The sequence below is a fragment of the Suncus etruscus genome, chromosome 3 (genome assembly GCF_024139225.1).
Source record: "Suncus etruscus isolate mSunEtr1 chromosome 3, mSunEtr1.pri.cur, whole genome shotgun sequence".
NCBI classification, from domain to species: Eukaryota; Metazoa; Chordata; class Mammalia; order Eulipotyphla; family Soricidae; genus Suncus; species Suncus etruscus.
Genome location: NC_064850.1, coordinates 43,611,353 through 43,635,651, shown reverse-complemented (window position 1 = coordinate 43,635,651; position 24,299 = coordinate 43,611,353). Strand labels below are relative to the sequence as shown.

Genomic DNA, 24,299 nt, shown 5'->3' with positions numbered 1-24,299 from the left:
AAGTTACTCAATAAACTCTATGCAAATGCATTGCCTTGTCTTAATAGAATGATCAACTGGCAATCTGCCTCAACACAAAACAAAATTTTCAACTCTTAGGTACAGATGGCCATATATTTTGAACTAATGTGATAAGAGCCTTGACTAATTGATGGGCACTTAATTACCTAATTGGTGGGGACGAAGACACCCCAAATTATTCCTTTCATAACTGATGTTTAGTTACATGCCCTCCAAGCCACTCACAGATCTCTCATTCTGTATTCCTTGACATACTCTGTTCTTGGTGGGCTAACTGCATTAGAACAAAGCAATTCATTCCCCCAAAACACAAAAGCCCAAGACTAGCATGCTGTGGGCAAATTTCCAACCAAAAGAATAATGTGCTTCTCTGTCATGGACCTCAGAGTTGCAGATGGGTTTAATAAAAATTCCTGTTTCAGAAAACCCATGACATTCATCATTGGTCCATGCTGGGAAATTTGGGTTTTCTATGTATCAACTGATTTACTGATTCATGATATGTCTTACAACTTAAAAAGCAAAATAAAACTAACAACAACAACAACAACAAAAGTCTCCCCAATCCAGATAATTGAATCTTGGCCTACAATGCTAACAGACAAGATTTTAATTGGCCCTCAAAGTCACATGAAGGAATGGGGTAACATCCCTTTTTTCTTTGAAGCCCAAAACCACTTTCTATATTACTCTTTTTAATTTAATTTATTCACAGGATGGTTTAAAATTATTATTAAAAATAATAATTAAACCACCATATTTAGTCACCTCTGACCTTACCCCCAAGGGATTCCCAGCAATTCTATCCAAATGGGAACACTTAAACCAACCAGAGTAAACAATAAAGAATAATATTTACCTGCTTAGAGAAACATATAGCACAGCTGCTTTTCAAATGATCTCAGTTGTGCTGATTTGAATCACTTTTTGGTTTATAACGTGTTCCCATGACTGAATTCATACTTAAAGAGTATCTGATCCCATGTAAGTAGTAAACAATTACTACTTCCAAAATTCTTCAGCTAACAAACACTACATGTGCAAACTATCCAAAGAGTATAAAAAAGAGGATTTATTTAGCTGAGTTTTTATGCTCAGAACATCATTTTTTGATAGAATAGAATTTTTTGATAGTCACACTGGGCACCATAGGCAGATTGTTACTAAATTTACATTTCCTTTTAAATGCATCAAGGCAAAACTACATCACAATAAACCTCAGATCATCATCATAATAATAATAATGTTTTATTATCCCTGTATTGAGTTTGTAGGTATAAAGAGTCAAGTCTAAGAATATGATCTGACTACAAAAATACACCTACATAAAACTTCTCCTTTTCATAATTAAAGGAAAAATAACCAACCACAAAACTCAAACTATGATCTACTAACTATGGATACTAACCAGCAACTAACAAGCAGAAATACTAACAGGCAGAAAAGGACCACTTATTGATTTTGGTGGAGTAATTATCATATTCATATTTTATTCCATACTCTTTGTCCACAAGTAGACCTTATCTATTAGGCAGTTTGTTTACAGACAGACTGATTTAATCCAACTGCACCAGTCCATATAGATGAACCACATATGATCAGGAACAAGGATACCTGAACATCTATGAGCCCATTGCTACAGAGACTAGTGAGGAATTATCTTTTTCTGATAGACATCCAAGTTACAAGATCAAAGACAACAATCCCATCAGCAAGATTATCTCATTAGCCAATGATCATCTAAAGACAAAGACTTGATTCTTTTGCACAAGAAGGGAATCCAGTTAGGAATTAAAATTCTCTGAGTACAAAAGCAAGCCTGAGGGGCCAGAGAAATAGCACAGCTAAGGCATTTGCCTTGCATGGAGAAGGACAGTGGTTCAAATCTCAGCATCCCATATGATCCTCCCAGCCTGCCGGGGGCGATTTCTGAGCATAGAGCCAAAAGTAGCCCCTAAGTGCTGCCAGGTGTGACCCCAAAACAAAAAACGAAAAGCAAGCCTGAGACCCAATCTATCCTCGGTCATTCAATTTTTTATAGAGTTATAACTTGGTGCATCCAGCAACTACAAATCTAGCGACTTCGGCCACTATGGCCAAAGCTGCATCTGCCATCTTGAAAAGCGCTTCCCATCTTAAAGAGTTAACCACTCAGATCAAGAATATCCCAAGAATATATTAAACAAATATAAAAAGAACTCTGGAGAATAGTCTGCTCTGAAAATAAGCAAAAAAAAAAAAAAAAAAAAAAAAAAAAAGCCTTGCTCACTGTAAAACAGTCTTAATTGGACAGCACTGAATTAATCACACATTTTAATTCACGAATCACTCCACTCCTGGCTCCTAATTGGCATTCCTTCATTTCATGTATTATTGAAGCATTTATTTAATTGAAATCATTTAGTCGGGGTCCCATCAATAATGCCCATGGAAGCCTGGAACAGCACTGACGATGTTTATTGACATCAGTCTGTATGTCCCAGAAGTAACAGCCCAAGGCTTTGCAATTAAAGAATGATTAAATCAACTGTGTGCTGTTTATTCTAGGAAAAAAACCTACTTTTCCAAACAATGAACATAGAATTAGCTTTTTAAAACTGAAATGTGTCAAGAGGACTCGATTAGTCCTACGCCCCACTTCATCTCATATTCTCATCATTTTCCCAGGAATGACATTTTGTGTTTACTAACTTAAATGTTATGATTAAATAACATGCATGCCAATAAATCCATTGCTCCACACCAAATAAAAATTCTTAACAATTAGAGATATTTGATTTCACTTACTATCCAAATAGAGAAAAGCCACTAAGAACAACAGATCTATCCTTGTTTTTGTTGTTGTTTGTTTGTTCTCTTGGATTTATTTATACAGAACCGAACAGGGATTCGTGGTGTCACTACATCAGACTCCACGATAGGTACTTTAAGGACTCACTAAATTACTGTTTTTATTTAATTTTTCCAGAAATGCTAATGTGGTGTCCTCATTTTTTCTCAGAAAACTCAAAAGGGATAAACACTAGCTCCAAAACCAAACTGCAACAACTTGCAAAGTTCCAGGTGTACTTTTCAACAAACAGAAGAGACTCGATAAGATTATTATTATACCCCTCCCCATAAAGATCATGAGGAAACCAGGCAAAATTGGATCTTTCTATCAAAAATGTATTACTAATTGGTCCCTGGCTTTACTGGTTTTGAAAAAGAACACAAAGATATAAAATGACTCCTGCTTTCTCTATAATCACTATTTATGGACATGACTTCCATTATTTAATGTGAAGAATAACACAGAATAATCATCACCATCATCAAATAAGTTTTAAAATTGGATTTATTCTGATCATTGTCACAGAAGGCATTCTCTTGGTCTCTGCTTGGATGCCAATTAGGTGGCTATTTGGCAAACGAATTTCTATAAGAAGCTGTGTTTTCATTTCTCTAAAGCCCACCACCAACACATAACATCCCGACTGCTCGGTGCAAATGAGTCTGTGTTCCCGTCCAGAGCAGTCAAATTGACTATTCATTTATTGAGAGTCAGACGCAATTATATTGGAACAATAACCACTATTTCAGTCCATTTTTCATTATCTGTGCACGTCCTCTATTTTCCATGCATTGACCCTTTGCTTTCATTTCTGAGTTGGCCTGATAATGGAAATACAGATTTCCCCAACCCTCTGCTCCCATAGACACAAACTTCATAGTCACAGGTGATTTTCTTACATGGCTACTAGCCAGGCACCTTTTGTGTGGACCTCAGAGTTGCCTATGGGTTTAATCAAAAGTCCTGTTTCAGATACCCCATGGTACTCATCATTGGTCCATGTACAACTGGTTTTTTACATCTCACCCAGTTATCTGGCCTGTCCCCTATCCATAGTAATAGAATCACAAGATTCTGGGAATGCCACTTTCCTGTGTGGCTCTTCTCTCTGGAATAACCTAAAGCTCCTTTGAAGATTGACCCAATGAACATGTGAGATTAATTCATATCCAGGCTTCCTAGCTACCTCACCTTCCCCCCATCAGGTCTCCCAGGGAATTATTTTACTTGATCTTATTTCATAGACAGTTCAATGTGATAAAATCGCTGACCGTCTTTCAGCAATGTTCAAACACGGCACCTTGAGTTTGGTGAATGGTGAACAGAAAAAAACCTTCTCCTACAGAGCTATACTACTATGGAATGTTCCAGAAGTTCTTCGGAGAGGAAAGTCAATCATCGTGTTCAGTGATTTAAAAATGAAAGAAAGGACTGTGTTTGATTCATCAAATCAACTGTGCCAGTGAGATGAAACAAATTCTGTTTTGTTTTGTTTGGTTGGGGTTGTTTGGTTAGACATTGTTTGTTTTTGTTTTTGGGGTCACACTAGGCAGCACTCAGGGGTTACTCCTGGCTCTATGCTCAAATATCGCTCCTGGCTGCTCAGGGGACCATATGGGATACCGGGATTTGAACGACCATCCTTCTGCATGCAAGGCAAACGTCCTACCTTCATGCTATCTCTCCGGTTCCCTAGACATTGTTTTTGAGTCAGAGTATATTCCCAACATTGGTCCACTTACAAGGACTGAGGTTTTCCAATAGAGATAGTACATAGATGTATTCTTTTCTATCAATAGATAATTTATATTAAATAGAATAAAATACATATAATATTTATAATTATTCTAAAATATTCCTAAAAAATTCCAGATTTAGGTCACCAATTGACAGTGAAAACTTGACAACTTACTCACCTTTTTCTGTGTTGTGTGTGTGTATTTTTTTTTAACTACAGCATTGCATGCCCGTGGGAAGTGAATTTCTTCTGTGCTATGGCCATTCTGCAGAGGAAAATTGAGAGTGAACCCTTTTTTAAAAAATACATAGTATGAGCTAATAATTAATTATATTGTGACACATTTTAATCCATCTTAATTAGCCCTCTAATTAAATTTTACAAATTATGACAGTCACTGCTGCTGAAACCTTCTGCAAGAAAAATACCCAAAAAATGATCAAATGGATATTATATTGCAGCTGTTCTTTATTAAAATAACATGAGTTAAAAATGACTGAATATTTTAGAAGTATGACGCCTCCTCAAATATAAGTTACCATACTACAACAACTACCAAACTATATTTGAAAAGTTCAGCAGAGTAAAGAATTATTTGATGTAACTTTTATAGAATATCCACTTTTAAATCCTATTTTATATCTTCAGTACTGGTTCATTTTGACTTTCTATGTCTATGAATTAACCTATTTAATAATTCCATTAACTCTATTTGACCCAATATTCATTATATCGCTCTGTATCTTTTTTGTTGTTGTTGTTTTTTGTTTTTTGTTTTTCAGACCACACTCGTTTGATGCTCAGGAGTTACTCCTGGCTGAGCACTCAGAAATTGCCCCTGGCTTGGGGGGACCATATGGGACGCTGGGGGATCTAACCGTGGTCCTTCCTTGGCTAGCGCTTGCAAGGCGCTTACCTCCAGCGCCACCTCGCCGGCCCCATCACTCTGTATTTTAAGTCACATATCAAACCAGATAGCAATTAAGACCTAAAATCTGACATGCAAGGATTTTTATGTAGCTTCTCAAAAATGAGAGGGAGAGAAAAATATGTCCTTTCTATAAACATCAGAAATGAAAACACAAATGACTAATTATCCCAGTCTCATAAAACTATCCTCTCTAACCTGGGCTTTGGCATAGTTTAGTTTAACCTTTTGAATTCTTTTTTCATTTTTAATTCTTTATTATATTCTAGGTCATATAATAATAGCACTATTATTAAATTGCTTACAAAGTTAAGGGTGCTGTGAATACCAAGAAACTAGAAATAAACACTGAAGGATAGTTTCTAGCTTCTTGCTAGTTATAGAAATAACAAAGTCATGTTTGGGTTGTTAATAAAATTGAGCATGTTTAATTTGATGCAACCTGCTACCATATGGATAAAACCCTGATGGAAATATATACTCCATCAATGATCTGTGTGTGTATTTCCTGCTTCTTTCAAAGGTAGATATAATAAAAGCAACTCTGGGAGAGAAATTCATATCAGGGATTACGTGTATTCAAAAAGAAAGTTTGGTCCTGGGAGATAACACAGTGGGAAGGGCATTTGCCTTGCATGTACCCAACCTGGGTTCAATCCCTGTCATCCCATATGGTCCCCTGAGCACCATCAAGAATGAGTTCAGAACCAGGAATCACCCCTGAAAATTGTTGTCTGTGGCACCCAAACAAAAAAAGATTGATGTCTCTTGCCGTATGAAGAAATTGAACATAAGTAATGGACTGTTATATATCTGCAAAAAAGAATGCATGGATGAGCTAGGAGGAAATGATATTTTGATAAATAAGTCAAGAGAGAAATATATACTACTGTGTCATTTACTCAAAAAGTCCAATTCAGAGTGGAGACATGCTACAGATAATGCTTTGAATGTGTGAAGCCCTTGTTTAGTTCCTAGCATTGTATGTCCCTACCCAACAGCCCCTGAGAATTGGGGATACTGGATCTCCGGCACCTAATATATGGTCCCATGAACTAAGAGTGATCCCTGAGAGCAGAACCAGGAGTTAACCCTGGGCATCATCACCAGGTGTGGCCCCAACTCAAAAAAAATTAAAAATAAAAATAAAAATGTACAGAAGTGAGAGGGCAGAGAGATAGAACAGTGGGTAGTATGGCCCAAAACCTAAAACTAAAAAAAAAATCCACAAATGTTTGTGGAAACAAACATTTTTTTAAATATCTGCTACCTATGAAGAACAGCATCAACTTGAAGTTGCTTTCATATGTTCTTTATCTAAAAGGGTAAAGTCCCTAATTTATACAACTGTGTGTGTGTGTGTGTGTGTGTACTTTTTTTTTTTTTGGCTACATCCAGCAGCACTCAGGTTACTCTTGGCTCTGCACTCAGAAATCACTCATACCAGGCTTGAAGGACCATATGGGATGCTGGGGATCAAACCCAGGTTGGTCACGTGCAAGGCAAATGTCTTCCCATCTATGCTATCACTTCAGACCCCAACTGGAGCAATATGTCTTTTAGAGAGAACTGAATAACTCTCAAAGACACATATAACCATCCATATACACAATGAGCATATGGAAACTCTAAGAAAGTAATAAATCATGCAATTTTGTAGTCATAAAGGATATGATGCTAAGTGTAGTCAGTAGGAGTGAAAGGGACAGACCCAGAATGATCCCTCTCATACATGGAACCTAAAGATATGGTGAGGCAGCAACAAAAACCCTAAGGCAACATAATAGGAAAACTGACCCACACAGTTAAATTGGAGGCTTGGGGTGGGTTTAGGGTGTTTGAGGGTAGAAGGACCACTAAGAATTAGTGTGGTGCTGGAAAAATGAACATGGGAAATCATGGATAATAGTACTATAAGCCAAAAGTAAATTCCAAACTTTTAAAACATGAAAAATAAAATACATGGCACCACACCACAGCAAAACCATAACCCAGGTAAGTCACTATTTTCTTGGAACAATATAACTGCCAAATAAATGACTCCAAAGCATGGCTTCATTAGAAAGTCTCCTAAGGTTGACTGAATCAATCCTTCATTTGCATATCTTATTCATGAATTCACATATAACTCTCCTTATAAATGTAGCTACCATTCTCAAGAAGCTCAAAAGACCAAGAATTAGATGGGCCTTGTTTCTCAAAAAAAAAAAAATGGACCCCAGCAACTTTTATGTTTTTATTAAAAAAGGGAAAACAAAAATTGGCTAAGCCAAAATTCTTTTTTCACACACCACAGGAAACTGAACACTTGGTACTTGTTTATTGATTTCATTACTGACTCACTAACTAACAACTAAATCAATACACAAAACATCCTCAAATCCCAATGATAAAAACTTCAAATTGTTAAGATTAGCAGATGAAGCTCAATGTCACACATACAAATTCATTAACTTGCTGGATTTTTGACATCTTTTTCTTTCATTCCTTTTTCTGGGGGAGGGGAACATAAGGTGTTCATAACTTGCTCTTGGCTCTGTGTTCAGGGATCACTCCTGGTGGGGCTCAAAAGACTTTATGAGAAGAAAGGAATCAAACTCTGATCTACTGTATATGAGGCAAGTGCCCTACTTGCTGTAGTGATTTTATACTCACTCCAGAAATTCAAATCATTCTTATAAAATATCAATCTATCTAAACAATCAATCTAAGCATCAATAGTACAATAAATCTTATAAAGTATCAATCTATACTTTTCAATTAATTTGTCTACATTGAACATATCATACAGAAAAGGAATAGAGTCTACCATCATGTGCCCATTGGAAAATAACCCACATCAGACATTATTTGTAGAGAAAAAGGAAATTAGCAATGATTTCAAACTAAAGTGCAATAATATAAACTCTGAGATTTAAATATTCTGTCATATTTTTTTATTTTGTTTTGGGGCCAAACCCAGATGTTCTAAGGGCTTCCTCCTGGCTAAGCTTGGAGATCACTCATAGCAGGGATCAGGCTGATAGACAGACAGACAGACAGATAGATAGATAGATAGATAGAGATAGATAGATAGATAGATAGATAGATAGGATTAGGCCAGCAGACAGACAGACAGACAGACAGACAGACAGACAGACAGACAGACAGACAGATAGATAGATAGACAGACAGACAGACAGACAGACAGACAGACAGACAGACAGACAGACAGACAGACAAAATATAGTGTCAATAATTGAATTGTTGGCCAACTACATGCAAGGCAAGTGCTTCCCTGGCAGGGGTCCTCAAACTTTTTAAACAGGGGGCCAATGGTCCCTCAGACCATTGGAGGGTCTGACTATAGTAAAAACAAAACTTATGAACAAATTCTTATGCACCTGCATATATCTTATTTTGCAATGAAGAAACAAAACAGATACAAATACAATATGTGGCCCGCTGGCTATAGTTTGAGGACCACTGCATGTAGAGTATTTTTAGAATTATTCTGTTATTAGTTCTGTGCTTGTTGTCCCACCTGGATCTTCCAGGTGGGGGTGATTGAGTGAGAAATAAAAAGGGGGAATTGTAGAGTATTAGAATTATTCTATGAATACTCTACACTTCCTCACTGTACTACCGCTCCTATCTCAATATATTTGCTTAACAATCTTAATTGAGTTGTCTCATTGGAATTTGGTTCATAAAATTTCAATCATGGTCCAGGCAGGGTCTTTCAGAATTTCCTCTATATATGTGTCCTTTCTTTCCCTAAAATACTAAAAACCCATGAATAAATCTCTCAATGAAGACCTTGAATTTTGGTTACTATACTTTTTACCCAAAAAAATGACAGCTAAGACTTTTATCAATAAAATTATATATGACTGTGACCTCTGTCTTGAAGTGGCAGAAAACTGAAAAGACTCTAAACTGGATGGTACTCAATATGTGGTATTGGATCTGGAGAAGATGAAACACATACAAAGACATAAATCTGTGATTTCCCCAAGCTGACCTTATTAATCAATAGTTCATTGATTAAATTTCAATTAAAAATGAGACCGATAAGCAGTCTACATTTTCAAGAGTGTTACAAATACTGCACTAGATTAAACAGAAAGTCTAATTAAGGCTACACTTTAATCAGGGTCTTATGGTCTACTTTCACTCAACTTTACTTTCTATATTGATTTATATTACATTATTATTTATTCATATTTATACTAATGGCTCATTAAAACAACTTTGGGGTTTACTTTTGAGTTTGGTTTGGTGCCTACACCTGGATCAGGAGTTACTCCAGGTTTTGTGCTCAGGGGGTGACTCTAGCTATACTTGGGGGAATATAGATACTGCTGGGGTGCCAGGAAAGTGCCTTAGCCTCTGTGCTATCTCTAACTCAGCCGGATTTTTACAGAGAAAAACCAGTAACATCAACCTACCAACGACCTCAACTGCAATACAAAAGAGGTAAGTTGGCTTTTCCGCTTTGCTTGATCATCAGTGAGAGGCAAGAGGAGAGACATTTACTTTTTTTAAAAATCCATGTTCCTGGCCGGGCGGTGGCGCTGGAGGTAAGGTGCCTGCCTTACCTGCGCTAGCCTAGGAGACGGACCGCGGTTCGATCCCCCGGCGTCCCATATGGTCCCCCAAGCCAGGAGCGACTTCTGAGCGCATAGCCAGGAGTAACCCCTGAGCGTTACCGGGTGTGGCCCAAAAAAAACCAAAAAAAAAAAAAAAAAAAAAAAAAATCCATGTTCCTTATTGGTTCATGTTATACCCCAGTGATTCTCAACCATGGATAATGTTGCCCCCCAGAGGACATATACCAAAGTCTGAAGATGTTTGATTTTAACTTTCACAACTGGTAAAGAGGGATTGAGTTCATACCTAGTAAGTTGAGATCAGTTTGGCATGGGTGAATATCCTACAACATACCGGAAAGCCCCCCCACCCCCACCAATAAAGAATTGTCTACGCCAAACGGCAAGAGTGATAGGTAGAAAAATACTGCTTGCTCTCTTTCTCTCTCTCTAAAAATATTCATTTAGAGGTGAAGATATTTTGTAGCTTTACTTGTCTTATTCTCAATATCCATAAGCAAATGAATTGGAAATCAAAATAAAATTCACTGTGTTCATATGTTCATGAATTCTAGACATGACCAACAAGATCAGATTTCATGTTTTTGTTATTATTTTCTATTATTATGGAACAACTTGAGAACAGTTTCCATGTTATTGTTTTATACTCACCAACGTACTTACAGCAGAGGATCAGTACCCCATCACCATGACCCCCTCATATAACCCCCATAGATAGCTGTGTTGGCACAACCTAGAAATGTATCTCTAAAAGAAATGTTTTATCATTTGAGTTTTTCTTAACATTCCACAGATGAATGAGATCATTCAGTGATGGGTTTATTTTTCCCTTCTTACTTAGCAGAATACCTTCCAATTCTACCCAGGTTGTACCAACCAGCATCTCCTAACAATGAATAATGATAACAATATGGACTTATTGCTGGTTTTATCAATATCATCACTATCCAAAGAGGCATCAAATCAAGTCATGTTGGTCTAGACCAGTAGTATAATGGGGAGTCCACTTGGATTCAATGCAGTCAACCTGCGATGGATCTATGGAATCATGTATGATATCTGGGCCCATCACAAGTGATCTCCAAGCACTGCCAGTTATGGCCAAAAAAAAAAAGAACAAAACTCAATTTATGCTGGAACAAAGTATTTTAGAAATAGTTCAGTAATAAGCAAACCCTCCTGCTGTCTACTAATTAGATCACATATGGCTCTCTGTCTTTATCATATCTTTAGTAATTCCCTAACTGTAATACAATCCAGACATATAGAATTTATGGCCTATGACCAAAATCCTGAATAGTATTCATTTCTGCCTTAAGCTCTGACCTCAGAGTTACAGGGTTTAATCAAAACCATTGATTCAGGGACCCCAGAATACTCATCATTGGTGCAGAACTTGACATCCCTCACTGTACTTAATCACACTTTTGCTTATTGATTCACTTTTTTGTGTGTGTTTTTTGGTTTTTGGATTTGGGGCCACACCTGGTGATGCTCAGGGGTTACTCCTGGCTATGACTTGGGGAACCATATGGAATGCTGGGGGATTGAACCGAGGTCCGTCCTAGGTCAGCCGCATGCAAGACAAACGCCCTGCTGCTGCTCCACCACTCTGGTCCCTGATTCATGTTTTTGTCTCTCTTACCCTAAGCATATTGTATATGTGATTCATAGATGATGATGCGTAGGTATTAGTCAATATGTACATCCAAAAAGTTAACAGCAATATCCTAGAGGTTACTAAGCTGCATTGACTTGGCTGTCTTCTCAATGGCCTAGTAAATGTCAGCCACCATATTGTGAGGATACTCAAACCATCCTAAGGGATTCCCGGAGAACAGAATAGCACATTCCCACCACCAGTACCAACTTTCCAGTTCCCATAAGAAAACCATAATCCTACAAGGACCAGCAGCAGATCTCAGGTACTGACAGAAAGAGTCCAAACTCAGGTAGAACTGACCACAGCACTGGTCCACTCTTGGACTCCTGCCCCAGAAAAAAGCAGGGTTCCCACAAATGTTGATGTGCTTTTTTTTTTTTTTTTTTTTGTAGTTTTTGGGTCATACCTGGTAGTGCTCAAGGGAAACTCCTGGCTCCATGCTCAAAAATTGCTCCTGGCAGGCAAGAGATACCATATGGGAAAGCCGGATTCGAACTTATGACCTTCTGCATGAAAGGCAAACGCCTTACCTCCATGCTATCTCACCGGCCCCCTGATTTGCTGTTTTAAGCCACTAGGTTAGTGGGTAACATACATACAAACACCAGAGGGTGAACAACCAACCCATGTCAAAGAAGACATTTTTAATTTTGTAACATTTTACTTTGTATGGAGGAATTTTAGCATTTCTTCAAGGTAAAAGAGCTGGGGGGGTACAAGACAGGGGGAAAGAAGAAACCTAGATTAGCATCCTGGTTTAAGATTTGAGGAGGATTGGTTCGTTTTATGGTGTTAGTATACACGTACTAATATGTAATAATAGTAATGGTATTTATAATAATATAAATGTTTTAGTAATGAGATATATTTATATTTTATAAATATTTTTAAAATGTGTAAAAAAGTATAAAACTGAATTAAAAACCCTCCACTATTTTTAATAGACCTTGGTTGCACAAAATTGAGTTAAATATAAACTTGGGTGAGTTTTCATTATTTTTCTCTGAGTTACAACCTTTGCTTTTTTGTTATTAATGGCTTCAGTTATTTATTCCTTTGGCTTAATTTTGTGGTTAGTAAATACCTTAAATTGAGGGTTTGAATTTTGGCCTTTATATATGAGTCCCTACGTTCAGTACTCAGAGGCAAAACTTAAAATCTTTATTATTACTGATTAAATAAGATTATGAGATAAGGGCCGGAGAAATAGCATGGAGGTAAGGCGTTTGCCTTTCATGCAGAAAGTCATGTGTTCGAATCCCGGCATCCCATATGGTCCCCCGAGCCTGCCAGGAGCGATTTCTGAGCATGAAGCCAGGAGTAACCCCTGAGTGCTGCCGGGTGTGACCCAAAAACCAAAAAGAAAAAAAAAAGATTATGAGATAAATAAAAATCCAAGAGGAGGTTCATAAAGTCAAAACAGGAACCGGAGCAATAGGGATAGGGTGTTTATGTTTGTGTTTATGTTTACCTTGCATAAGGCTGATCCAGGATGGACCTCTGTTCAATCCCCAGCATCCCATATGGTCCCCCAAGACAGTAGCGGCTTCTGAGTGCATAGCCAGGAATAACCCCTGAGCGTCACCAGGTGTGCCCCTCCCCCCCCCAAAATAAAACAGAAAGTCAAGACAAAGGCTCTTGCCTTGTACATGGCAAAATTGGTTCGATACCCAGCACCACATAGGGTCCCCTGAGCCCTGTCAGGAGTGATCCCTGAGCACAGAACAAGAATAAGCCTTGAGCATTACCCTGTGTGGTCCCAAAAGTAACAAAAATAAAGGTAAGGGAAAATTTTTTTCTTGTTTCAAATTTTTAGTAATAATTTCCAAGAGTTGTAGTTTAAGTCATAACACTATTGTAGTACATGTATAAAGATCTGTACGTAAAAAAAAAGATCTGTACGTCAATTATACCTCTAGAAAAAAAGATAAATGGATCATGGAACAACATTAATTTAACATTTTTATTCATCAGACCCATAGTATCTAGATGAATCAAACACTTTGGTTTTTATCACATTCCCATTATTGACCCAAAGATGGCTCTGCTTTTGTAAATTGACTGTGTTTAATTTTTGTTTTTGTTGCTTTAGGGTAACACCAACCCAAAAGTACTCAAGGATTACTCATGGTTCTGTGCTCAAAAATCACTCCTGGTAGGGGCTCAAGGGACCAAATGGGATATCAGGGATGAAAACCTTCCTCACACCTATATTCATTGCAGCATTGTTTACAATAGCCAGATTCTGGAAACAGACTAGAAGCCCCTCAATAGATGAATGGCTAAAGAAACTATGGTACATATATACAATGGAATATTATGCAGCCGTCAGAAGAGATGAAGTCATGAATTTTTCCTATATATGGATATAGATGGAATCTATTATGCTGAGTGAAATAAGTCAGAGAGAGATATAAACATAGAATGGTCTCTCTCATCTATGGGTTTTGAGAAAAATGAAAAACATTTGTGTAATGATTCTCAGAGACAAAATAGAGGGGGACCAGAGGGTCTAGCTTCTGACATAAAACTCACCAAAGAGATTGTTGGGTGCAGTCAGTCACAGAAAAAAATTACATTGAGGACTATCATAACAAAATGTGACTGAATGAGGGAGGTAGAAAGTTTGTCTAGAGTACAGGCCAGTGTGGGGTGGGGAGGAGGGACACTTGGGATATTGGTGATGGGAATTAAAAGAAAAAAATAAATAAAGCTTTAGGTTTTTAGCTATCAAAAAGAGAAAAAAAGAATAGAAAAAGAAACCCAGGTTGTCCAGGTACAAGGCGAGCACCTACTTACTGTACAATCACTCTGGCCCCAAGTGTAATAAACATTGCTAAACCCAAATTTGTAACTACTAAATGAAATAAAATAAGTTTAACAAATGCTACAGTCCCCCTGCATCCTCTCTCACCAGAGTTCGCAGCCTCATCAATCATTATTAAGGACCTTAATAATCATGTGTTGCTGAATGTTCTATGAAACACCACCAAGAGTTGCCTTCCATTACACATGAAGTAACTTGTTCATGTTTTCTTCATATATGCTCATCCCACCAAGAATTAACAGCACACATCTTTATCAAGCGATGGATTTAAGTGAATTGCATTGAAAAAGCTTTTTAACTGTGAAAGGGCCCTTAATATGGATAAAATAATATGTATCCTACATAGTTTGATTTAAGTAGCATTAAATCAGACATGTTAAAAGTCTCCATTCTGAGCTGGTCAGTGTGGGTGTGACCTTGGCTTTAATTATCAATATATCCATCTAATACTTTGAACTACACAAGCAACATCCCTAAACCAAGCCTCCAACCCAAGCACATCAACTGGAGCTATTATCCTCATGAATCTCTTTTCTCCTTAATCACTGAGTTTGCAAGTCATGATCTTTAGCACCAGAGAGTGATTTACTCAATATGGTGTGTCTACTGGGCAAAGCAAAATGCAGACTCTTAAAAGGAAGAAAAGGCCTCAGTTAAGTCAACTTTTTAGGCAAGTTAGACTTAAACCACTAGCAGGAATACAGATTTGTTTCATAATCTCATCATGGCTTTATTCATTAAATTAATTCCTCTTTTAAGTCATACAATGAACACCAATAAGATAAGAACCATTAGCTATTATAAATAAATATCTGTCTACATCTTCCCTATTCAAAAATTTCACAGCTCAGTGAATGTTTCTTCGTGGGCTCTACTTGCATAAAATTGGATAAATGTACATCTTTGTTTTATGGCAAAGTCGCATGCGTGATGCACAACTTTTTTCTGATTTTGAAGTCTAATTTTCATTTATTTATTCATGTATATAATTAGGCAAGAAATAGATTAACTACCTACCCATTTTTCAAAGAATATCTCCATAGAATTTTTTGTGTGTATTTTACCTAAAATAGGAGACATCTATCATTTTCTTTCTTTTGTTTTTCCCTTTTTTTTTTTCGAGGTAACATTTGTTTAAGAATTATAACTTCAGGGCCCGGAGAGATAGCACAGCGGTGTTTGCCTTGCAAGTAGCCGATCCAGGACCAAAGGTGGTTGGTTCGAATCCCGGTTGGTTCGAATCCCAGTGTCCCATATGGTCGGTCCCCTGTGCCTGCCAGGAGCTATTTCTGAGCAGACAGCCAGGAGTAACCCCTGAGCACCGCCGGGTGTGGCTCAAAAACCAAAAAAAAAAAAGAATTATAACTTCACACCTCTTCAAAATATATGTTGTGATACTGGAACCTCCAATAAAGTCTTAGGACCCAATGGCACATTTCTATTTATCTGCCAACATTTATGTCTAAAAGAAGTCATGAAATTATTTGGTTCCTAACAGATATTGTTCATTGTCCTGTTTCACATTGTTTTGCATAATATCTATCTAAATAAACTCCTTCCTTCCATATAATAGCACAGTTATAGCAAAGTAAACAGAGAATCTAAGATAAGAATATTGAATATCTTCTTATGTAAAAAATATAATGCTGAGCATCACCTATTACTAAGAAAGTACAAATCAAATCTACCATTAGATCCCACCTCACTCACAGTCATGAGAAACACATCCTGGGGTGATATTCTAACTAACAAATGTTTTCCAACCTCCTAGAAATAAAAAAATCTTGACAGTAATATGGAGGGGGGAAAAAAGACATAATTGATGGGATGAAGCAGCTTTTATGGAAAATGGTATTAAGTTTCCTTTTTAAAAACTAGAAAGGGATATTCCTTATTATCCACCACCTCAGTGTTATCTTACAATAACATTCTATGATCAAAGTAACATTATTCACAATTGGCAAAGCAAGGAATCTATTTCCCATCCAAGGATGCAAGATTGGATAAAGAAGTTTTGTGGCATGTATATTCAATGGAATACTACTCTGCCATTAAAAGGATTAAATTATGGACAAAATGAGTGGTCTCATGGAGAGTAACTGGGGAAATTAGTGGAGAAAATGAATATTGATGGGGGGATGAGTATTGGGTCACTGGATGAATTAAACTCAACCATTAACAACTTTTTAATGCTATATTTCACAGGTATTTAATAAAAATTCTTAGTTAAAAAATAAAGGTGTCTGAAAATTGTATGTCTAAAATTCAACTATGAAAAACATTGTAAATAAAAAATGCCTTAAACAAAAAATCCAAATACACTGAGAAAAGAAGCATAAAAACACACATATTTTCATATTTTGATATCAGTTTGATCTTTTTCTGTTTTCAAAACAGTTTAATTTATAAAAGTATAAATTTGTATAAAAAGTATTTGTAGAACTGATGAGCAAAGTTTATCTGAGCCACATTTCTTTCTACATAATTTTCTCAGAACTTTTACTTTTAGTATGTAAAGTGATGAATAAAATATTACAGATTATCTGGTATGGAATTTAAAAAAAAATAAAGGCATATGTCCTGTGATTATTTGTGATTATATGAAATGAGATAAGGAATAAAGTTAAAGAAAATGAGGAGATATCCTCCAATATATGAGGAATAATGGTAACAAAAGCAAATGAAGTGGCAAGAAGCAACAAAACAAGCTCCTAAGAGTCACTAAAAATAATAATGGGAACCTGAGAGAAAGCGCAGTGGGTTGGAGTAATGGGTCTAAAGAAGTCCATTAGGGGGTGGCATTGGAGTCCTCAAAGGGGGGGTATGTGTACAGTGAGACCAGGACACAGAGAGGCAAGTGGGTGCACAGATGAGGTGTGCAGAGTTAGGATAGAAAACATAAGAACCCACTATTAACTGGATCATGAATCACAGAATAAGTCTACCATAAAGTGAAATTTAAGAAATTCTGTACTACTGTAAATGAATGATACACCAATAAAAAGGTGAAAAGAATATGAGGATGTAAAAACTAAAGACTTTTAGATGACACATATGTGTGTATAGAACTTAATTAATAGAGTTTGATTAATGGCAGGTGACCATAGAGTCCACATTGATCTAGGACACATTGTCAATATTGATTTACATGGTCTCAGTATTGAATCAGTGCTTCTTTCTAGAACTTTTTGGTCATTCTCTAATTAAGACAACAATAAAAAGCAGTAGTTATGACTTCTTAGCTATGAATGACCCATATTATCTTTTGGAAGGATCTAATGCTGTGATCTATTTGTTGAGGGAAACCCATTGTATCAGACAAGAACAAACATTTTGGAGCTAAGTAATTAATAATATAACAGGTAGATAATGGCTTTGTGAGTAGCCAAACCAGGTTCAATTTCTGGCATCCTGTATGGTCCTCTGAGTAGTGCCAGGAGTGATCCCTGAGTGCAGAGCCAGGAGTCAGCCCTGAGCAGTACTATATGGTGTGACCCATGTAAAATTAATATTTACACTCATGGCATAATTAGATACTTTGGCCTGTTGTTGAACACCTTACCTTCACATGCTCACACATCCTTTAAGATCATACATACAAAATAAAAAATTTTAATTATAAATAAAAAGATGGAAAAGAAAAAAATTGCAAATATCTCTGAAAGTGTATCTCCCACATTTTCCTAAGAAATCATCAATTGTACAAACTTAGCCTCCACTATCTATGGTTTATATCCTATTCCTATAATGGGTTATATACGATAGCATTTTTATGCATTTATGTGACTTTTATTACTGTAAATTTTATTCATGAATATTCAGGAACAAAGTCACTTAAGACCATAAACTTTGACTGCTACTTACTATGGTGCATATATTTTCTATTTTAATCACTTATTTACTAAATCACTATGAGAGCCAATCTTTATATTTCTTAAGCACATAGGCATTAAAGATATATCCTTAGGCTTTATTAAATCAACTATAGTATATTAATCATTAAGGTAAAAAAAAAAGTAGTCTCTAAAAATAATGAGGAGGAGCCAGAGAGATAGTATAGTGAGTAGGGTGCTTGCCTTGCATGTGACAGACCCAAGTTCAATCCCATGCCACAACCCATTTGGTCCCCCAAGTACTGCCAGCAGAAATTCCTTAGTGCAGAGCTAGGAGTAAACCTTGAGCATCCGTAGGTATGGTCAAAAAATAACAATAAAAAAAGAAAATGAGGATACAGGAGCCATAGTGGCAGCACAGGAGGTAGGGTGTTTGCCTTGCATGCAGCAGACCTAGGAACGATCCCTGGCATCCCATATAGTCTCCCATGCCTGCCAGGAATAATTTCTGAGTGCAGAGCCAGGAGTAACCCCTGAGTGCTGCCAGGTGTGTCCCCAAAACAAAACAAAACACCAAAATTTGAGCTGGAAAGATAGTATGGTAGGTAAAATGTTTGCCTTGTACATGCCTGACCCGGGTTTGATCCCCAACACCCCATATAATCCTCTGATCCCCTCCAGGAATGATTTCTGAGCACTACTGGTGTACCTTCCACTCCCCCAAAATTCTCCTAAACCCTGTGAGCAATTTGGTAGTTACCAGCAGAAAAGAGGTAGGAGGACTTGAGTGAAAAAAATTAGAGGGTGAATCTGCTAGAATTTATTTGGTAGGTAAAATGCATATACATAGAGGTGTGAGTGAAGACCCAACACTATATAGTATTAAAAAACTAACAAAATTGCATTAAATGACTAAATATGTCTAACTAGTTTGAGGTATGGCCCCAAAGCGTATAGAGATAGATATTTGTATAAATTTAAAAAAATTAGAACTTCATTGGTGTGATTTATATTTTTTTCAATAAGATACGGATCTATTCATTTGTTCCTTTACAACAATGTTTAATTATAATGCCATATTATTATAATCATTCACTGTCTAAAAACGTTGAATACTATTAACATCTGATCACATGATCACAATGAATTACGACAATTGTCATCAATTATGTTATTATCCTGGCTCCATGACTGTTCTTTGTGCAATTAGCCTTACTTGTTTGTTTATGCAAATATTTTGCCTTTCTCATAAACCCTCATTATTGTGACACTTGTTAAGGATAAACCTCTCTATCTACTCCCTGCTAAAAATAATAAAACTTTCATTTACATCATACCTTATTTCATGGGTATTAATTAAAAAAAGAGTTCATGTTGAACTGGTTCACGGTTGGTATTTAGGACAGATTCTGAGATTCTAAGCCTTTACTCTCTGTCTGTGCTATCAGTGTGACTGCACAGCCCCAAAGTCATTGGTGCCCTTCTCAGTCACCTCACTGTTTCCTTTACTCCAGCTTCTGCCTTTTATCATTATGGGGTGTTCGAGATTCCTCAAGTATGATGTTTTCTTTTCTCTCCTTTTATTTTCAGGTTCACTCAAATAATGGTACTTGGGTTACTCCTGTCTCATGCTTCAGTAATCACTCTTGGTCTTACGGGGCACTAAAGGGTGCCAGGACTGAACTTGCAGGTCATCTGCTTGCAAGGCAAACACCCTCCTTGCTTTGCCTTTTCTCTAGACCACTGAAATACTTTATGTCTGTACCGTATTTTCCTGCATATAAGACGACTTTTGAAACAAAAAAAAGGTCAACCGAAAATCGGGGGTCATCTTATACGCCGAGTATATCCCGAAAAATGTTTCAATATGCTGCTAAACGAAAATTGTCTGAATATTGCCACAAAACGAATTTTCCAACTCGATCCTGCACCAATCACTGCAAGGCTGCTCGGACCGCCTCTCTAACTCAGCCAATCCAAGCAAATTAGACAATGTTCTGGACCCGAATCTACACTGTAAAAAGCCTGCTCAGATTGGCCAGAGTCAGAGAGGAAGTCTATTACAGTAGAACCTTTGAACCTTTGCTTGTTGTGATTGGCTCACTGTGGTACATACAGTTGCAGCACAGGAACGTTGTCTGATACAGCGAATATAGGCCTAAACCTATGCTTTAACTGCAAAATTAGGGGATCATCTTATAAGCCCAGTCGTTTTATACGCCGGCAAATACGGTAATATAAACCTAAGATTCTGAATACTTTTTTCTTGTGTCACAAAAAAATAAAATTTCACTTGCATCTTTAAATGCCCTCGGAGCTAAAAAGATTCATGGAAAACACCGACCTCTCATTGTCACATATCACTGAGTCCTTCCTTAGTAATAGCTGCCTTTCCATAATTTTCACATGCACGAATCTGAATTCAGTTCAGACCCATGAAGTACAAAGGCCCAGAATGTGCTGAATGATACTGAGGAAGGGGTCATCTATCTGTTCACACTCACTCCCCTGACACTGCTTCCAATGCACCCTTAAGGTATCTAAAGGATGTGTCCAAATCCCTGCTTGGATTGTGTGTATCCAATGCTCTCTGCTCAATGTGTTTTCATTGGACAGTCACAATAAGACCAGTTCTGACCCATTGTGGACCCTCACCAACACAGCACGATGTTCTGCTACACTCTTCAATTCCACCAAGTCCCTAACCTCCATTCTTATCAGGAAGGAGAGCATCTACAAAAATGTGAATGTTAGAGTAGGAGAGAATATTATGTGATCCCCAAAAAGGATAAACCCCAAACTCTGGTTCCTGCCATGATCCCCCCACTTGGTATTTATTTCTACACATACACATGCATGCACCCATTGGGTAAAGAAGTTCTGAAAAATTAATGCAAAATCTGCAAAGTAAGAATACAAACTTTTCTAGGCCTTGTGTCATGTTCTCTGTTCTCTAGCCAAGGAAATAATGACCATAATTCTAGCCCTCAGTGAAAAATTAAGTTGGCCACAATATGTCCATATTGTAAACAAAAGAGTCGATACTCCATTCCCCTATTATCTCCTTTTTAATACATGTGAGCTTTGTGTTGCCAGATTAATCATAAACATGGAAGACCATGCAATCTCATTATTAGTGTTAAAATTGTACTTGTCTTCATTTACTGATTTTTTTTTAATTTCAAGCAACAGAACAGCTATCACTAAATTACCCAACTCAAGAATAAGGCTTGTTACTGTTACAGGTGGGAAACCATAATCTCTCCACAATTCGGTTAAAATCCTTGAGATCATACTTATTTTCATGAGACTCACTTGTGCTGCACTGGTCTGATCTTTTGATTTCATGCCCAATTCTTACCCAAAACTGTACTTTTAACTTTCTTTGTGACTCTATCATTCTCATTACATTTCTCTTTTCATTATTCCTCATTGTATTTCCAAGTACTACTGAGGAATTTTGCCCATTAATTCATTTCTTTCTGAATTAAATGTAACATATAAATTTAATGGACAATCAAACAGAATACCATTTATATCTAAATGACAATAAACTCGTATGTAAAATGGCAAATTCTTCATCTGAAAACTAGAATTGAAATATGTATACTATACTATAATTTTATAATAATTATAATATAGGGCATGAAAACACTAATCCCGTTTTCATTTGGGTACCATAGCGGGTAGGGAAAGGTGGTCACAACTCACAATTCACATTGTCAATGACTTGCCCTCATGTATAAGCCATTTTGGGGTATCATAAAATTTATTCAATGATTCACACCAATATATAATTATTAAATTCAAAGTCCTACACTTGAACAATAAAAATATTACCAACTTCCTATGTGCTGTTCCCACCAAATTATCTGTGTCCTTTTATATTTGTTGTCTTTGAAACTTCAACTTGATGACTTCAAAGACATGAATCTAATGGGCTCCCCTGGACACTCTTAACTCCCACTAGCTTGTTTCCAACTAGAGCTCTGAGCACTTCATTCTTCATGTAAATATTTGTTCTTCTTAATAAAATGAGATCTTGGCAACATCCCTAGCCCCCAGCCCATAATGACAATGTTAGGCCCCTCAGGTGTGTATCAAGGTACTCCCAAGGTGTCTGGGTACCAGAGTGGTTCACAGGAGATGAATTACTCAGACAATCCATACATCTTGGTAGTCAACAAACTTTTCAACAATTCTGTTTCCCTTTACACTCTCTAAAAGACCTAAATGACCCACGTGTGGCATTTCTTGTCTTGGTTCTCAGACTCATAAACTGCTGTCGACATTCCTGAACTTCACCTGCCCACCTAGTACAAGCCAAGAATGAAAATCACTTGGGAACCATCTCCCTTACTAGCTTGAGCGTACTCTCTTTCCCACAGATCAAGTAACTGGAGTCTTTTTCCAAAGAAACTCAAAGATTGGGTTTGAATTAAAAAAAAAAAATTACTGGGTGCAAGGCATTGTGGCACTCCCACTGGTACTAGGGAGCTCTCCTGGCTCAGTGCTCAGGAGTGACCCTGTGAGGTCACACGCAGTGTCAGGAAGAAGCTGGGCTCAGCATGTAAGTGCCCTCTACTCTGTGCCACCACTTTGGTCCAGAAGCAACAGGACCAGGAATGACTTGTCAGAGGTACAAATCCAACATTTCTGCCCTTCAGTTAATTATTTAGAAGTTGTTTATGAATTGATGAAGTACTATTTCTAGATCATTTTATTCAGACAGCAGTGATAAAAAAGTTTCCATAAATTAACCAAAGTTAGATCATTGAACATGGCCAAGGGCTCTGTATTGGCTTGTTTCTCCAAGTTACTAATGGGGATCTCATTTGATGGGGTTCTTAGGGTCACATATAAGAAATAATCAATAGCCTGGGGTCACATAATAAACCTTGGGGTCACATGCAAGAAATAATCAATAGTCTTGCTCTATTCCCTCCTGCTTTCTGCCTGCTCATCTCCATATTTGAAGAAAATAGCAATTATCTACCATCTCACCTACTATTACAATCCTTTTTTTTTTTTTTTTTTTTTTGGTTTTTGGGCCACACCCGTTTGACGCTCAGGGGTCACTCCTGGCTATGTGCTCAGAAATCGCCCTGGCTTGGGGGGACCATATGGGACGCCGGGGGATCGAACCGCGGTCCTTCCTTGGCTAGCGCTTGCAAGGCAGACACCTTACCTCCAGCGCCACCTACCCGGCCCCTACTATTACAATCCTGACAAGACTTTCAAACTTCCTTTAATAATCTACAGGAATATTATAAGAATTATCTTTCAATCAGGGCAAAAATAAAAAAAGCAGTGATAAAGATGAATGAATGGAAATACCCCCCACACCGTTGCCACTTGGTTTCCAATGGTCTTTGGTTGCATTCAAAGGTTAATTTGTGGCATGTGACATCCTCCCAGGTCCGTGCATGAAGTTCTTTCATTGCTCTTGGGTGCCAAGAACCCTCTGGAACTAGTCCAGGGGCCTTATTTTGAACTCCCCCTCTCAACCAAGAAATAATCCTCACCTGGATCCTTTGCCACAAAGTTGCCCATCTAGACCTTCATCCTTGGACAAATGGGTATGTGGATTGCATCGAGTAAATGGGAACTGGAGAGAAAGAAAAGTGGATTTCAGAAAGAAGTAGAAACTATGAAATCTGGCATTTTCCTTTACTTCATTTATCTCCATTCGCAGTTTTTATCACATTCCCCATTATTAGCCAAGGCCAGCCCCCTTTTTATTGATGTGTTCAATTATTAACATGTGTAATATTTTAATAACAACTGCTGAATATGCATCCTAGGAGATGATTAAAAACAAGGCCTGCTCTGGTTTCTATTAGATCCTAGCCACTTAGGTAAAA

The 24,299-nt window shown here is 37.3% G+C and overlaps 3 non-coding genes across 3 annotated transcripts; all 3 read right to left on the bottom strand.

Moving 5' to 3' along the window:
- Positions 1 to 396: 396 nt before the first annotated feature.
- LOC126004981 (small nucleolar RNA SNORD113/SNORD114 family) lies at positions 397 to 471 on the bottom strand. The gene has a single exon (XR_007494171.1). It is a non-coding gene; the product is annotated as a small nucleolar RNA SNORD113/SNORD114 family (small nucleolar RNA).
- A 3,308-nt stretch (positions 472 to 3,779) lies between these two features.
- LOC126004980 (small nucleolar RNA SNORD113/SNORD114 family) lies at positions 3,780 to 3,854 on the bottom strand. The gene has a single exon (XR_007494170.1). It is a non-coding gene; the product is annotated as a small nucleolar RNA SNORD113/SNORD114 family (small nucleolar RNA).
- Positions 3,855 to 11,432: 7,578 nt separating this feature from the next.
- On the bottom strand, positions 11,433 to 11,504 carry LOC126004985 (small nucleolar RNA SNORD113/SNORD114 family). Its single transcript, XR_007494174.1, has one exon. It is a non-coding gene; the product is annotated as a small nucleolar RNA SNORD113/SNORD114 family (small nucleolar RNA).
- Between the last annotated feature and the right edge of the window lie 12,795 nt (positions 11,505 to 24,299).